The sequence below is a fragment of the Rhipicephalus microplus genome, chromosome 9 (genome assembly GCF_043290135.1).
Source record: "Rhipicephalus microplus isolate Deutch F79 chromosome 9, USDA_Rmic, whole genome shotgun sequence".
NCBI lineage: Eukaryota > Metazoa > Arthropoda > Arachnida > Ixodida > Ixodidae > Rhipicephalus > Rhipicephalus microplus.
This window is the reverse complement of record NC_134708.1, coordinates 37,430,220-37,448,187: the sequence shown is the minus strand read 5'-3', so window position 1 is coordinate 37,448,187 and position 17,968 is coordinate 37,430,220.

Below are 17,968 nucleotides of genomic sequence, written 5' to 3'. Positions count from 1 at the left end.
TGCTTGTTGAAAGGGAGGTTTTTCACGCATTATGCTGTCTCGTAAATAGGTATGTGCGAGTACATTTAAACATGTTCACCTGCCATATATCAGAATGAAATGGCAGCGCAACCACACAACAACAGAAAAAGAAGGCACACAAAATACGATGAACTAGCCCAAGTTTTAGTCTTCTCGTTACTTAATGTATTAGTTAGCTAACCACGTCATCACAACGCCTTTGCAGCTGTCCTTTTGGGCACAGCCACGGTGTTACAGTGTACTAGAATGCAAAGTGTGCTTTGAGTGAGGCATTTCGACGGTGACTGAAGTGGGTGCTCCGAAGAGATGAAATGGAGCAGGTGTCGCTGTCGGCTGCACGAACGTGGTCTAGTACTTTGGTGTAAGCCTGTGGAACGAACTGTATTGAAAACTTAGTGGGTTCATGCATCAGTTTACGCGTGATCGCCTTGTTGCCTATAGTTTAACCATCTCGTGCCGTAGTGGATTACAGAAGCGGTGATTATAGTTATGAACGTGTTTCTATATGTGGATGGAAATGAGTGCATACGTTGATACCACTCGTGGATACAAACTACCACGTCACGATTTTCAAGGTAATGACGTCACGTGTTACGTCAACAGCCTTAAGATCGAAATTTCCTCGTAAGTAATTTTTTAGTAATTTACTGTAGTTATTAGATGATGACAGAAACTTTTGCAAGTCTTATACAAGCACACTTGAGCACAAGCACTCAGGAGACCTGCGTGATAGATTACGCTCAAACATCAACTCTGCTGAGGGTCTGCAGGTAACGCAGGTAACTTTACACTTCTGTACGCGTTGTGCTCTCATTACGGCGTTGCACCTCTCCGTTGCGTTGACGCTCCGTTTTGATCAATTACGCCAGATAGCATGTTATAAAAGAGCGAGCTTCAATAAAACTCAAAGGGTTTCGTATGCATTCGCCATCAAAGGCGCATCCAAGATCATGGTTTTCTGCACCTGACGTGCTCATGCAGTGCCTCTGTGATCGAAGACATTATAAGCTTTCTACACGTCGCCTGGTTTTCCACGGCCTCAGTCACTGGGCAACCTTTGGTCAAGCGACGACTTTATGTGATGTCATCACTAGACGGCTCGATATGCGATGTCATGACGCCTTACAGTTTGGCGATGCGAGACTTTCAACTGTCGTCTTATGGAGACGTCAGCTAGTGATGACGTTTTCCACCCCTCCCGTAGACGCTGGCAACTCAAGGCGTCGATGACGCCGATGATCTATTTGCACGATTGACAAGGTCTTTAAGGATTTCGGCTCGAAACTTACTTCTCGGTGAGTTGCTGCATGCTTTAAACGTAAAAACGGTATGCGAAAATTACACACAGCACAGTAAGAAAAAACACCGTAGTGACAATATTTTTGCAACTTAGTTTACTATTCGTCATTTTTCAATGTGTACATACGTCAACGATAATATATATTTTGTTCCGGTTTCTATTGTTTCATCATTTGATTAGCTTCCGACAGACATCAAGAGTGGCATATTTAAAAGCAATAGTCTCGGGTCGAACGGGGAGCTGTTTATCATACGGGAGTCTATAGGTGACGTCGTATACTGCTGAGCTGGCGTCGGGGCTGCCTATCTAACGGTCCCCACGAAACGGGACGAAACAACAACTTTTATCAGCATCTGGCAGTAGAGTACTACGTACTCTAAATCGTTACACACTTTTTCTAAAAACACAGTCTGAAAAGCAGAGACGTTGCTGAAGTGGCAAGCACGTCCTTATCCTGATATCAGTGATCCTTATAAAGGACACGCATTGTTTTGATTGTTCTCACGCCAGAGCGAACAACATACCTTTATGCTTTCGACACGCCTTGAATCAGTACAGTGACCCGTAGGACCAGTAAATAACGTTATATCGAAGAGTGGGTCGTCGTCAATTGGGGTTGTTGACATTTAAAGCGAAAGAATCAACAAATAGGGTCAACAGCATTCGATAGAGTTGCGATTTGTCAACGGTTCCTGTGATGAGGTGGACTCCACATCACCTCTTTTCTAGAACCCGAATAGAATGGTACCGTTGGTGCTGTAATACTCACGAATTTTCTCGGAATAAATGTGTTTGTTATGGCTGGATCCCGAGCGTTTATCAGAAATGGCTGGACACTGGACTCGAATAAGAAACTTTCCGAAAGGCTTCTATTGAGTGGAATGTTTGCTCTAAATGACGAGGTAACTACTCACATTGAGGCAGTAGAACCCAAAGACTCTAAAAAGCATATGCACACGTTAATTTTATTAATTTTTTTTTCAAAACAAACAATGCTATTCTGAAAAAGACAAAAGAATTTAAGGAAAGTAGGTTCAGGGAAAAAGTGGATGTTTATCAGAAGTACATTGCCAAGTGAAGCACGAATATTTAAATGTGGAACCCCGCTAGTTACTAGTTAATTAATGAAGTTATCAAATAAACGAATGAATGAATAGATAAATTAAGTAGCTGAGAAAGCTTACTTGTCGGCTATACGTCATGACAAGCACTCCTTTTATGATACTTTACCTTGTGTATTCAAAATCAACCCTGAAAAATTCTGGCAAATTCGGAACCTCAAGCCACCTTCTGCTGTTATCATTACCGACCATAATGACCTTACTACTTCAAAACAAGAATCTGCTGATGTATTCAATCTAGCTTTTTCACTTGTATTCACCACTGAACCTGATGGTCCTCTACCAGTTCCCCCCACTCCCTGTCCAGGATGTTATGTCCGCAATTGATTGAAGCGAGCAAGGAATAATGGCCACAATTGAAAAACGTAAACTTTCATCAACATCAGGAGCAGATGATGTATACGGAATTGCTGAAAAACACCATAAGCATCTGCGCAGCCTATCTCAGATTAATCTTAGTACAGTCTATATCCTCTGGTAGCATCCCCCCCCCACCTGAAAAGAGGGGCTGATCGTTCTAATATATAAATCGGGCAACAAAAACTCTCCTCTATTGACCAATTCCCTTGACTAGTGTACCTTGCAAAATAATGGAGCACGTCATGTACACGCAAATCATGCAGTTTCTTGACGCCAACAACTTTTTTTACACATCTCAACATGGATTCTACAAGAGTTTCTAATGTGAAACGCAACTTGCCATGTTCATTTATGACATATCAACCTCGACACCAACAAACAGGTTGATGTCTATTTTCTTGATTATGCTAAAGCATTCTTTAAGTTGCCCCATCAGCAGCTGTTACTTAAACTATCACAGTTGAATCTGCATCCTGACATTTTCCATTGAATTAAACAATTTCCCGCTAACCTATCACAGTCAGTGAATGTGAATAATTTTATTACCGGCCCCCTCCCTGTAACATCTGGCATCCCACAGGGTAGCGTTTTAGGCCCACTGCTATTTCTTGTTTACATTAGTGACCTCCCTCTACCTGTCGTTTCTCAAATCTGAATGTTTGCAGACGATTCTGTCATATCTCCTACAATCACTATTATAGCTGACCACTCTCTTGCAAGAAGATCTTAACGATGTTACAAACTGGTTGAAAGATTGGTTGATGACCCTTAAACCCAAAGAAGCAAGGTAGTAAGTTTCACTCTTCGTTTACAGCCATTATACACACCCTACGCAGTTGTTAATACTTCCATAGAAAGTGTAGCTTATTTAGGTACCTCGGTGCCACCCTTTCACATAACTTAAACTGGTCGCCTCATATAGCACTCGTCACTGCTTCGGTCAACAAAACATTGGATTCACAAAACTTCATCTGCGCCATGTACCATGACATGTAAAACTTTTAGCTTATAAGTCGCTCGTACTCCCGAAGTTAAATACACTTCTACCATCTGGTCACCTTGTTAAAGATACCTTATCAATGCCTTAGAAACCATTCAAAACCACGCAGTAAGGTTCATTCAGTCATCATATTCGTATAACACAAGCGTATCACAATTAAAAATTCAGTCTGGTTTAAACAAGCTATTATCCTGGCTTCGCATTGATTCATTAATTATTTTCCACAAGTTTTTCTACCACTCACTTCATCATGCCCCACATCATATTCTGGCTCCGCCACCGGGCACATCTCTGCGCACAGGGCACCCCTTGCAAGTTACTCGTCCACGCAGCCACACTGCGACTTTTTCTAAATCTTTCTTTTGTCGAACGTCAGCTGACTGGAATGGTCTGCTCCGTTAATTCATCGAAACCGCCTGCTTATCCTCATTAAAAAAATAAATAAACTGGGTATGTCTCAAAAAAGGAGAGAGAAAGAGAGAGAGAGAAACAAGAAAAAAGGAAGGCAGGCTGGTTAACCAGATGCTAGTATCTGGTATGCTACCCTACACTGGGGTTGGGGAATAGGGGGTTGAAAGAGAGAGAGAGAGAGCTATAAAATAAGTAAGAGAAAAACACAGACACACACGCACACACAAAATCAGTTCACTCAGAGGCGTTCCGATGGGCCAGTAGTTCGCAAGAAGCCCAGTAGCTCTTGCACGGCCTTCTGTGATGATGAGTCATGACGATGGCACAGAATACGTTCCTCTGACAGCGGCTAATCATCGTACTTGTTTAGTGTATTAGAAAGGTATTGTCTTTCTAGTTTATATTTCGGGCAGTCACACAGGACGTGTCGATACGTCACTATATCTCCGCGGTGTGCTCAGGCGGTCGTGTCGGCCATTTCTATGCGGAACGCGTACGCACGGGTAAACGCGACTCCCAACCATAGTCTGCACAGAGCAGTAGCGTCACCTCGTCGAAGTTTTATAGGAAGCTGCAAGCTTAACATAGGATCAAGAGGTCGTAATCTTGCATGCGTAAAAAGAGACTCATTTCAAAATGACATGGAGCATTGGTGGGCAAGCATGCGGAGCCTCCTAGCAGCGTCTGTCCTAGAAAGAGGCAATGACTGGTCTTTGTCTTCTGTATGGACTCAACGGGCAGCTCGATCAGCCCGTTCGTTACCGACAATTCTACAGTGGTTTGGCAACCACTGAAATATAACGTGTTGACCGTTTTCTGTTATATGGTGCAGCATTTCTGCTGTTCCCTAATATCAACTGCTCTTGCGAACCATGGCGTAGATTTGACAGAAGTGACTGCAGTGCCGCCTTGCAGTCGCAGAAGATCGTCCACCGTTGCGTGCTTTGGTCGTTAATGAAACGCAGCGCAGCGACAAGCGCTGCAAGCTCTGCTCCAGTTAATGTGGTTGCATGAGCTGTCCTGAATTTGATGGTTGTGGCGTGCGTTGGAATAAAGACCGCCGCTGTTGAGCTGCTTGGCAGGATGGAGCCGTCTGTGTAGACGTAGGCGCAGTCTTGGTACTTCTCGTACACCAGAAGTAAGGCGAGCTGCTTGAGGGCTGGTATTAACAAATCTCGTTATTTCTGGATGCCTGGTATTGTCAGGTTGATTACTAACTGATTGAAGCACCAGAGAGCAACTGAATATCTTGCCGCGGGCGTGAAACCAGTGGGTAGAGAGTAACCATGTTCAGTTACTGTTTGACAAAGGAAGTATGAGGCCTATCCGTTCATGGTAGAGAGCCTAGGTGGTAACGGGATTGATTGATTGATTGATATGTGAGGTTTAACGTCCCAAAACCACCATATGATTATGAGAGACGCCGTAGTGGAGGGCTCCGGAAATTTCGACCAGCTTGGGTTCTTTAACGTGCACCCAAATCTGAGCACACGGGCCTACAACATTTCCGCCTCCATCGAAAATGCAGCCGCCGCAGCCGGGATTCGAACAACCTGCGGGTCAGCATTCGAGTACCTTAGCCACTAGACCACCGCGGCGGGGCAGGTGGTAACGGGGAGTCCGAGTAACATGCCTTATGTGTGTTGTGAGAGCTTCAATTTCAATATGTGTCTTCATGAGGTGGTCTTTGGCTAAGCAATAGTCGCCACTGTTGATGAACCCTGAAGCAGACGTAGACAGATTTGAAGTGCCCGTGGCTGAACGCTTTGTATCATGCGTCGATCTGTTTTACTGTCGTTTGATAATGCGGGCAGACTGTGTCGTAGAGAGCCAAGAAAAAGCACCCTGTACAGTCGTAACATAGCATTAGGCTGCATTCCTCAAGTCTTTAGAGCGAGAAACTTGAAGAGACGGCATATGCTCATCAATCGCTTTTTCAAATACAACACATGAGGGTTTCATGATATGTCTCTGTCGATTATGACACCCAGAAAATTGTGAGATCCACAATGTGGTATATTTTGACCATTATTTGACTTTCTGTAATTCGTCAAGGGTTTGAGCGTGAATTCCAGAAGAGCGCACTGTACGGAGGAAATTTCCAGGAATCGATTGCGGAGGTACAAAACAGTTGCAGTAGCAGCTCTCTGGATTTTCACTCGTAACTGCAGGCGAGTTACCGCAGATATTCAGATGCAGATGTCACCTATGCATGTTGATATACAAATATTGTTTGGTAGTTGCGTATGGAGAGCGATCAGTGTAAGATTGAATAGCACAGGGCTCAGTACACTACCCTGAGGGACGCCATGACAACTGAAATGTGCCGAGGTGTTCCCAGCCTCCATACTCACAAAAAGGAATCGCATTTGAAGATAGCTGCGTATCCTCTTAAACACTCGGTCACCCACTCCAATTTCTTCTAGTGCGGCAAGGACGACTTCATGAATAACGTTATCATAGGCTCCTTTGACGTCAAGGAACAAAGAGGCGCAAAGACGCTTATGGCCTTTCTCATGTTCAACGTACGTGATTAGGTCGACGACGCTCTCGATCGATGATCGACCATGTCGAAAGCCAGCCATGACATTTGCTTATATGGCAGGTTGGCTACCAGGAACGGGGTAGAGCTCATGATACTCCAAGTAGGCCGAGAATTCTCTCCATTACTTTACCACGGAACTAGGAATGCGATCGGGCGATAGGAAGAGAGTTCTAATGGTGACTTGCCAGGTTTTAGCAATGGTACTAGACGACTAGTTTTCTAACCTAAGGGGACAGTGCCCCCAAGCCAATAATCTTTTTACAGTTGAGGCAGGGCTATTCTCGTGCGCTCACCCAGACGACACAGGGATCTCTAGGAGATTCCGTCAGGTCTTGGTGCGGAAGTACATTTGCACGAAGCTGTCGTAAGCTCCTGATTAATGAACGGGAGGTCTATACAAGATTCATGAACTGGCAGACAACTGCTCGAAATTTGTGAGCTGTTAAGTGCTGTAGTTTGCCCTGATGATCCGGCGCAGAACTCTTTAGCAACGTCAACATCTGGTCAATTTTATAAAGGGCTAAGGCCTTGAATGGTGATCTCTGAATGGGGGATGACCATAAACTTTGTACCGTCCTTCATAACTGCGATAAAGGCTTACGAGGGTCGAGTGACTCACAGAAAGTAATCCAGCGTTGGAATTCTAGCTTGTCCGACCGACGTTGGATCTTCTGCATACGTCTACCAGTCCGTAAATCTTCTATGTCCTTCGTGCGCCGGTACCTTCTTTCAGCTCGTCGTCGTAAGGCTCGAAGCCACTCCAGCTCTATGTCGATGGCCATGACCTTTACAGAGCGTGGCACCGTACACATTCTCTTGTACAGTGCCCTTGATGGCCTCTTGTGAATCGGATATGTGTTCTTGGCATTGGCCTTACATACGAGAGTGAAAGTTTTTGCAGACCGCTCTTTTAACCATGTCGCGAATTTTGGGAGGCCACAATTTGCTGATCTTGACGTATGTTGGATTGTGATTCCTGCCATGCATTTATATCCGTAAACCATTTAGTATGTTTCACTAGGCTTCACGAAACAAAAGTGAAGTCGAGACAGCTGCTTTATGGGAGCCACGTAAAAACGTAGGACTGCCATCGTTACGTAACCAAAGTTTGTTGTCGGAGGCAAAAAACACCAAGTTTCTGCTCTTAATGTTGGTCTTCTGACTTCCCCATAATGTATGATGAGCGTTGAAATCCCCGATGATAACACACGGGCCAGGCGTTGACGCTATGATGTCTCGTAGTCTTTTTTCGATCGAACCGACTTGATGGTTGATAGGTATGCGCCAACCACAGTGATGTTGAGCCTCCTCTTTTTCACTCTTAAGCATACGTATCAATTTCCATCATGAGGTGGTACAGGTTGAACATGTAAGTGAGGTCTCGGTGAATGAACACCAGAACCTTGATGCTTTCAGCAACAGTACACGAGATAAAAGGTTCGCATCCCGAGAGTCCTATTGCACTCGATAAGTTCGGCTCACAGATGACGACTACGGGAAACATATTGGCGTACACAAATCGACGAAAATTAGCAATGTGCGATCTTAGTCCCCTGGAATTCCACTTCAGTATTGCTACTTTACGAACCTCATCTCTGATAGACAGTGGTGGGTTAGCCATGGTCTTTTCCAGGGCTACTAGTACATGACTCAGCACGTCCAGTACTTGAAGGGCACTCTTGGATGACGGTGTATTGATGTTGCTTAACAACATGCGAATGGTGTCCACTAATATTCGCAGCATCACCGTCACGCGATGATCTGGCTTTCCGGCAGTTGCAGCATCTTGTGCTTGTTCTTGAGACGGCTTTTGTTGAGGCTCAACAGGTTGTGTAGGTGGCTGCTCTTTGGGCTCAACAGATCGTGTAGGCTGAAGGGGTGGCCTTTCCTTTGCTGAGAGATTGATTGATTGATTTGTGGGGTTTAACGTACCAAAACCACCATTTGATTATGAGAGACGCCGTAGTGGAGGACTCCGGAAATTTTGACCACCTGGGGTTCTTTAACGTGCACCCAAATCTGAGTACACGGGCCTACAACATTTCCGCCTCCATCGGAAATGCAGCCGCTGCAGCCGGGAATTGAACCCGCGACCTGCGGGTCAGCAGCCAAGTACCTTAGTCACTAGACCACCGCGGCTGGGCTCCTTTGCTGAGAGAGATCTTTCAGTTTCTCCTCTTTCGACGCAGATGTTTGCCGTGCTAGGAGCCGCGCCTGTAGATCTCACTTGAGTTGCTGACTTTTTTGTTAGATTTGGCCTTGTCCTTCGTGAGGACCTTAGACGATGACGGTGCCTGCACCTTACAGTTTGCGCAGCTTCTCTGTCAGTCGAGTTTCTCGCACCATTTGCCTTAGAATAGAAATCTTCTTAATCTGAGGACAGTACTGCGAGCACCGTGGCAGTTGGGGCATTTCAACGTAGTTGCACTACAGTCGTCTTCTGAGTGGTGTTCCGCGCATCGGGGGCGCACTGCGGAATTTCTGCAAACGCCCTTCACGTGGCCTATCTTCTGGCACCTGAAACACTGCATAGGCTTCGGAATAAATGGGTGAACCTGGTAACGAAAATGGCCAACCTTCACGTAAGAGGGAAGACAGTCACCCTTGAATGTTATTCGCACACAACGAGAGTTGCCTAGCGACCAGCATGCACAATGACTTTGTTTTCATTTACTGGTTTTATCAGTACAGGAAATTCTTCATTCGCGATTTCAGTGTCTTTATCATAGATAACTTCTGTTAAGGTGTCACCATTCGCTGGTATGATGGATCGGACTTTGATGTTTCCCAGCTCCGACACATGCTGTAGCGTGTTCAGTGCACTCGAGTTCATCACATCGATTGCCAAAATATTCTTCCTCGTGTTTATCCTGATGTCCTTAATCTAGTTAGGCACAATGTTTTCAAGGTACAAGGAAAGTGCTTGCCTGTTAAGGATGCCTAGATTGGCAGTAGTGATCTGCGGCACAAACAGAATGGAGTGAGGCCATCGCTGAGGCGCTGTCCTCACAGTGACTGTACTTGATGCCGATGATGCATTCATGATTCTTCGTTTGGCCTTGTGGTAGAGCACAGGTTCGAAGTCGTCTTCCGACGACTCGTCGTCTGATGCAGAGTACAGCTCGGTGTCCTCACTCTCACTAGATGCATTACCACGCTTTCTTGAAGCAATGCCTTTGGATTAACTGGTTCCGGGCGGGATCTCCTGGGATTGTACACCCTTCACCACAATGTAGGAGGCTGAAGACCCCGCTGTTGCGCTGTGGAACGCAGAAAATACAGCACAGACCACAAGATGTGTTCCACAAGAGAAGCACTTCGTCTTCCTCAATAAATAGAATTGTAGCCACTGCCCTGTACATACATTGTAGCCAGTATCTATCTTGTAGCCACTGTCCTGCGCTTGTATTGTAGCCACTTAATGCATGTTGCCACTACTTTCCATGTGGCCAATTTTTTTGTTAACTCACCCTTTATGTAATACCTCCCTGCGAAGTTTTTAAGGAAATGAAGTGAAGTTAAGTGAAGAATGGTCACATTTAGTGTCGGAATGGACTCAAAGAGACTAGAAACGTGGCCGAAGATGGTAGAAGTTAAAGTTAAGCGACAAAATTAGAAAACTAGAAACGATAAAATGGAATCTTGAACAGGGTTGATCGGGGACAATTTGACGATCTCATCGTATGGCAGGAGACAGTGATGATGATAATCATAGTGATAAAGAAAAATAGAGGTAACATACAGCTTCTCCTTTAAGAGTTTAACGCGGTAGCGTAATATTATGTTTCTAGTGAGTAGTTCAAACACTCAGCGTATCAAACTTTTTTGAACTTGCTATGTACGCATCACGTGGCGTTAAGGGTGCAGTAGCATGAGTGCTTTTTGCATCCATCCATCCATCCATCCATCCATCCATCCATCCATCCATCCATCCATCCATCCATCCATCCATCCATCCATCCATCCATCCTTTCCTTTCCTTTGCTTTCCTTTCCTTTGCTTTCCTTTGCTTTCCTTTGCTTTCCTTTCCTTTGCTTTCCTTTGCTTTCCTTTGCTTTCCTTTGCTTTCCTTTCCTTTGCTTTCCTTTGCTTTCCTTTGCTTTGCTTTGCTTTGCTTTGCTTTGCTTTGCTTTGCTTTGCTTTGCTTTGCTTTGCTTTGCTTGCTTGCTTGCTTGCATGCATGCATGTATGTATGTATGTATGTATGTATGTATGTATGTATGTATGCATGCATGCATACATGCTTTGCATACATGCAAGCATTTTCCTTTGCTTTGCTTTGCTTTGCTTTGCTTGCTTGCTTGCTTGCATGCATGTAGGTATGTATGTATGTATGTATGCGTGCATGCATGTATGTATGCGTGCATGCATGTATGTATGCGTGCATGCATGTATGTATGCGTGCATGCATGTATGTATGCGTGCATGCATGTATGTATGCGTGCATGCATGTATGTATGTATGTATGTATGTATGTATGTATGTATGTATGTATGTATGTATGTATGTATGTATGTATGTATGTATGTATGTATGTATGTATGTATGTATGTATGTATGTATGTATGTATGTATGTATGCATGCATGCATGCATGCATGCATGCATGTATGTATGTATGTATGTATGTATGTATGCATGCATGCATGCATGCATGCATGCATGCATGCATGCATGTATGTATGTATGTATGTATGTATGTATGTATGTATCTATGTATGTATGTATGTCTCTCCGTCCGTCCGTTTATTCCTCCATCCGTCCGTCTAGTGAATACTCCAAGTACCACCATCTCGCATCGTTTAATTTTATATTCATCATTCACAAGTACCGCCATCCAGTGCACATTCCGAGGACTAAAACGAGAGGTGGCTACTACATACAGGAGACACACGACCCATGCCTTAAGGAGCTTCGCCCTTTAAATATGAAACGAAGACTGTCATGTGGAGCTCAGACCGCTACCGAGAGGACTGCAGGCTGCGTGTTTGAGACCCCTACTCAGATTACGTTGTCGCCACCCTCTTGAATGCGTCGCATGCGATATTTACATCAATCGGACGTGATCATATAGGACCCCGTCTGAGCCCCGCCGCAGTGGTCTAGTGGCTAAGGTACTCGGCTGCTGACCCGCAGGTCGCGGGTTCAAATCCCGGCTGCGGCGGCTGCATTTCCGATGGAGGCGGAAAGGTCGTAGGTCCGTGTGCTCAGATTTGGGTGCACGTTAAAGAACCCCAGATGGTCAAAATTTCCGGAGCCCTTTACTACGGCGTCTCTCATAATCATATGGTGGTTTTGGGACGTTAAACCTCACAAATCAATCAAGGACCCCGTCTGATTCATGCATGTTCTCATAAGACATCAGCAATATCGAACAAGTATGATGCCACGTTTTCTTCAAAGTGCAAGCTTGAAAGCTGCCCCACACTATCATCCACATGCTGAGCCCCTTGTTACTTCGATAGAGAGCACGGCTCGCACACCTGAGTCCTTGAACACAGTGTTGTGTAAGATTACTGAGCTCATTCTTGCTGCTTCCGGTGAAAACAATCAGATAATTTAGTGTTCACACATAACCACTTCACAATAGGACTGTGGCATTGGGAGTGGCTGATACAGATTCTGATTGATAAGCAGGACGGGAACGTTGACATTTTTGCGGCACTTACAGATAAGGCTGCTGACACTAACACTCACAAGCTGCCGGAGACTGAGGTAGTCAAGCTCAGCAAAATATGTCAACTTTCTTTTCCAGTCAGGCCAAAAAACTGGCGGAAGTTGCGAACGAGTTCAAGTCAACAGAAAAAAAGTGCGCCTGTGTTGTTATTGTCATCGTCTTGAAGTTCTTTTCTTGTGCGTTGGTAGGATAGTTTTTTTTTTCTCTGATTTAGTACCAACACGGCCGAGGGTATACCTTTTTGAAATTTGAATTCGGCTTATTTTGAAACATAGAAAAGTTTTTCTTTTGTAAAACTTAGTAATATAACTAGCAAAATAATAATGATATGCTTTTGAAGCTAGCCATTACAATTGAGGAAGAATGGTTAATGTATATACTTTTACACTTTCGGACGTACTAATATCCACCCTGAGCAAGTTACGAACAAAAACAAAACAAAATATAAACAACACAAGCCTGAAAATCAAGCAGCGCTTTGCTATTGGGGATCGTTCTTCGCTAATAATATGAGGGGCGTCCCAATTTGGTAGGACTTTCCCGTATGAACCATTCAAACATTAGCCTGTGTATACGGGACCTCGTTCACCTCATTACCAGCGTAATCATCCTGACTGCACCCAGTGAAAGGCAAACGCCTCTCACGTTCTTTCACTCCAACCAGTCCTCCGCTTGCTGAGACCACGTTATACCCACAAAATATACTTACGCCTCTTCCTGTCTCCTCCTAACGCGTTGGCCTTGTGTAGGAATGCCGCAGTTACCCTTAATAACCAGGGGTTATCTTGCTTACGCGTTACGTTCCGGCTCATTTCTTCTTCCTAAATTTCAACTACCATATCCGTAACACCCATTTCTTCCCAGATCAATTATGCTTTCTTCCCGTTTGTGAAGGTCACACGTATTTTTCTTTCCAATGTTCAAGGCGTAGTCTTTCTTTACAAAAGCTTTGAGTATATGCCAGTCATCTTTTTCACCGACATCTCGTAAGCTCATACATTCGCTTATTTCTTAAATCTTCAAGCGGTATACTGACACGCATTTTTTCAGGTGAGCTCATTTTTACATACAATCCACCTGCATACAGAGACAACTCTGGCCAGCTGTTAGTCTTTTTATAAAAACACATTCTTGTTTTCGTAAAAATAAAACTACCACCAACTCCTGTGCTAAAGCAGCTATGCTACTATAAAGCACAGGTGCCCTATTATGTATCTGCTATAGCAGCGACCTCTAGGGTGTCAGGTTTCAAGGGCGTCAGTAGGGTGTCTAGGTGACCTGTAAGTGGTTGTTACGAAAATTCTCATATTTGTCTCGTGGTGCACTACACTTGGTCACCTAATCGCGAGAACAGCCGGTGTTTTACAAGTGGAGCTCACCGAGTGTTCTTTCAGTTGCACACGTATTGCGCACAGTGAGACAAAGCTGACGTTCCTCGTAACAACCACTTGCAGTTCACCTTGACACCCTACTGCCGATCGGCCTATTCCCATTGCCGCATGCAACGCTCCAAAAACAAAAAACAAAACAAAATGCGTACGGAAGAAAGAATGACATCAAACGGCATCTCCAGAAACAAAGCTATCAGGCTCATTGCCTCAGTGGAAGTTTCCATAAATGCTTTTCTGCATCCTAGCGTGGCCAACCCTGGGTCAATAATCTTATCTCGTGCTCTATGTTCCCAACACCACCATTAGCAATCTACTGAAGATATCGTATTCACTGCCGCATCGTCACAGTGCTCCGAGAGTACGATATTATTTTTGGGTGCATACGATACGGAACAAGCAACCAGCTGACTAATCGTGTGCTACGTACAAAATGAAGAGCGTAAAGAGCGTCTCAAGTGGCAGAAATGAATCACTTTCGCAAATGTTTCATTAAATGGTACATCCTGGCTGGTAATGATGGAATGTAGATTTTGTATTCACATCTCAATGACGTCGAAAACGTTGCATCTGCGCCGCCTTATCGAAATATATATGAAAGAATCAGCACCCCCTTCGGCCCTTTGCATTATCTATGTTTCTCAAAACAGATTAAGGTCCAGCTGTGTGAAACTCTATAAGAGAGATATAATCATTCTTTCACGAGAACCGCGGGCTTTGGGGTGAGCGCTGCCCTGAAGCTACGTATTTTTTGATACGGTCTCTGTAGCTTTCAACCTCTTGTGGCACCGTGATTATAGACAAGATATCGCAAACTTGTTGCTATGAACTATTAGAATAATCCACTATGGCTACAGAATTATTAACCTATCTCTTGGTGTGATCAAATTTTTTCCGAAAGTCTCCTTAGCATTTTAGTGGCGTTGCCTTTCCGGTATGAAACAGGATGTAAATTAACGATGTCATAACATCGCCACAAAAAAGCTTCAGTGCAAGTTTAGAGGGTGCGGAAATTCCACGTGAGACGTCACCATTAACAGCATAATTTGTTTACTACACCAATAAGCTACGCCCCCACAAAGGTTTAAAAAATCATGTGAATATATCCACCAATAGGCTAAGCCACACATTTAATGCTATTGCTACATTCAAAAGAAGCAGCAAGAGAGAGAGAGAGAAAGAAATAACGTTTATTTCCACCCGTCTAGAATAACGAGGGAAGAGGCTTCGGCCTCTGCCCCCAATCATCCCCATAGCCATCGGCCGGAATCCCTTAGGTCTCGGCGGCGGTCACCGCGAGACCGATGACTTGACGCTGTTCTTCAGCATCACGGCTGTGTAATAAGGCCTCCCAGGATTCTACTTTTTTACTTGGATCATTGTAGGATGGGCATGTTCATACCATGTGCACTAAACCCGCAATGTTGTTGCAGTGCGCACATCTGGAGTTGAACACTTCCGGGTGCCATTTACTGTACAGGTGAAGGTTTGGAAACACCCCGGTTTGCAATTTTTGCCACATAATTTCCTTCTTTTTGCTCAGCTGTTTACCTGCCTCTGGATAAATCTTACGGTGAAATTTCTGATGTGCGGCGATTTCCTGAAACGTTCGTAGTTCGTCTCTTGTGGAGTAGGGCCGCTCGCACGAAGGCGACGGGTCAGCGTCGATCGACCGGAAAGTGAGCCCTCGGGCGATCGCGTGCGCCTTCTCATTCCCCTTCAGACCCTGATGGTCTGGGGACAATACTAGTGAGAATAGCTCGGCAGGTACTGGTCCTTGTCTAAGAATTTTGGCGGCTAACAAAGCTTCAAGATAGCACGTTCGTGCTATCTTGAAGCTTTGTTAGCAGACTAAGCGGGAACTATTCTTTCCGCAAAGCTTGTGCTACGCAGACTTCTTGTCGTGAAAGGGCTCTGAACTGAACTATACTCGGGAAAAACTTTCTGTGGCAATCAAGGGAAGGCTACGTGGGTGGAGCTACTGCTCCTGTACTCCACCGCGATGTAGTCTGGTGCGGCTGGCGTTTTAAATAATGGCCGTGTTCACGTAGTCTCAATGCGCACGATTTGATGCGCCTGCTTACACAGCCGTTTGTGAGAGAAATTCGACGTAAGCTCCATCGGTGAGCCGTCGGAATAGCTGGAGGGCGACGCGCGCTCTCCTAAATACGAAGACGCCATTTTGACTGTGACGTGCACGTAACAAGTGCGATGTTTTCAGACGCACAAAAACGTGAAATAACTCTTCAGAAAGCGACACAAAATAGTGGTATCTCCTCGAAGCGTGCAGCATCTCTTTATAAACAGCATCCAGTAATGATAATGATTTTCTTTTTTAATACTTTCACGCGGAAAACACAGGTGTATTCGTGGCCCTATATTCTACAGTGGTGGGACATGCCCCCTTTGACTCCCATTAGTCGTCTTTTTGTCGCCGCAGAAAGTTGTCCCCTAGTGCAGTTGATGCATGCCAAAAGGGAACGAAAGGCTAAGCGACCCAAAGTTCGCGAGAAATGTCTGACATTACGGGGTCGACCGTCTTTTATATACCTATAGCTTTTGCTTCATTTAAACCATTTTGTTTCTCAGGTGTGTAGACTTTCCCAAGGCCCTCTGTGGGCCACTTTAATACCCTTTATGATATAGAAGTAATGCCTGACCTCCCAAAAATGCACTGCCGGCATAGTAACGGCAGTCCTTGTATTCCCGGGCCACATTCTCAAAGCGAGGTTGTCGTTTCTTACCTATGAAAAACTGTACTCGACCTACTGCAACTGGTTAGGCAAAACCTTTTTACAATCAGGAAGGAAGAACAAGAGAGATGGCAGCGAGGTTATCCGTTCATATGCCCGGTTTGCTACGCTACGCTGAGGAAATGGCAAAGTGGAATAGAAAAATAAGAGAGAGGGGAAAAAGAAGGGACAGAGAGGAGTAAATTGTCAGTACATGGGTGGTCGCGTATGCAGTGGTGGTAGTGTGCAAAAGTCTAAGTCGCCCACTTACGTCTGGTTATACGCTTGCGGAGAAACTGGTGTACCCTCGGTGGTGCCTGGCCTTTCCACAAGTATACGCCCTATAATTCCAGGAATGCAGTAGAAATCAACTTTGTCTTTGCCTGCACTGAAACAATTTATCCCGCTCCTCTTGCGCGACATTTACAGTAACCACGTCCACATATACACCGATGCTTCAACCACAGCGTCCTGTTTTGGCAGTGCGGGGTGATACCAGCTCGAGGAATAACCCTGCGAATCAAGTTGTCACATGTCACCACTTCTACGTAGACAAAATTCGCGGCTCGGCGAGGTGTCCTAGAGTACATTCCATCTCTTCACAAGCTTGCAGAAATCCCAGTGGCACAACTTTTACACTGTGTACAAGGTACGCGGTAACGGCAGGCGCTTAGTAGCTGTACGCACTGTTCTAAAGTTTTTACAAGGTCCTAGCTTATATATACGTGACATTTTGACGGCATGAACTATACCTCTAGATATCCGCGTAAGACTAAATATTTCGTGCAGACAAAAGAATGGGGACTCAATTTGTCGTTCTTTAGCTATACTGACGTAAGTGCCCCGGGAAACTTCATTAGTGAAGCTGCAATAAAAGTCTTCATTGCCAACTATTGGTCTATGAAGAGAATGAAGTGTGCTGAAGTTACTTTAACAACACAAAATTGCATTATATTAATAACACTATATCTCAAGCAATGAGACCACTTCACTCCTCTGCAATTAGATAAGACTTTCCTATGCAATGTTTTATCGGTAGCATTTCCTTTTCACGAGTGTCAGTGCCGTTATTGAAGTCCTTGAGTTCATTACAGAAGAAAAAAAAAGACATCAACGCATTTCATAGTATCGATTACGCACACATTATATAAAAGTAGAATCCCCATCAGCGTTTCGCTCGGATATCTCCAGTTCACTCTCAAACGGTGCATACGGTCTGGTGAGCCATCAGCAAACAGAGTCGACAACATGGCAGGTAAGCAGACGCTTGAAAAACATGTGGAGGAAAGTGCATGTGTGAACTGCGTCGTCCATTTTGTGTAAATCTACCTTGGAAAACCAATAATGAGATGTACGAGATAGGTCGTCATTAGAAATAACGTTTCCCCATTGGTAGATTTTTTAAGCAGTGGTG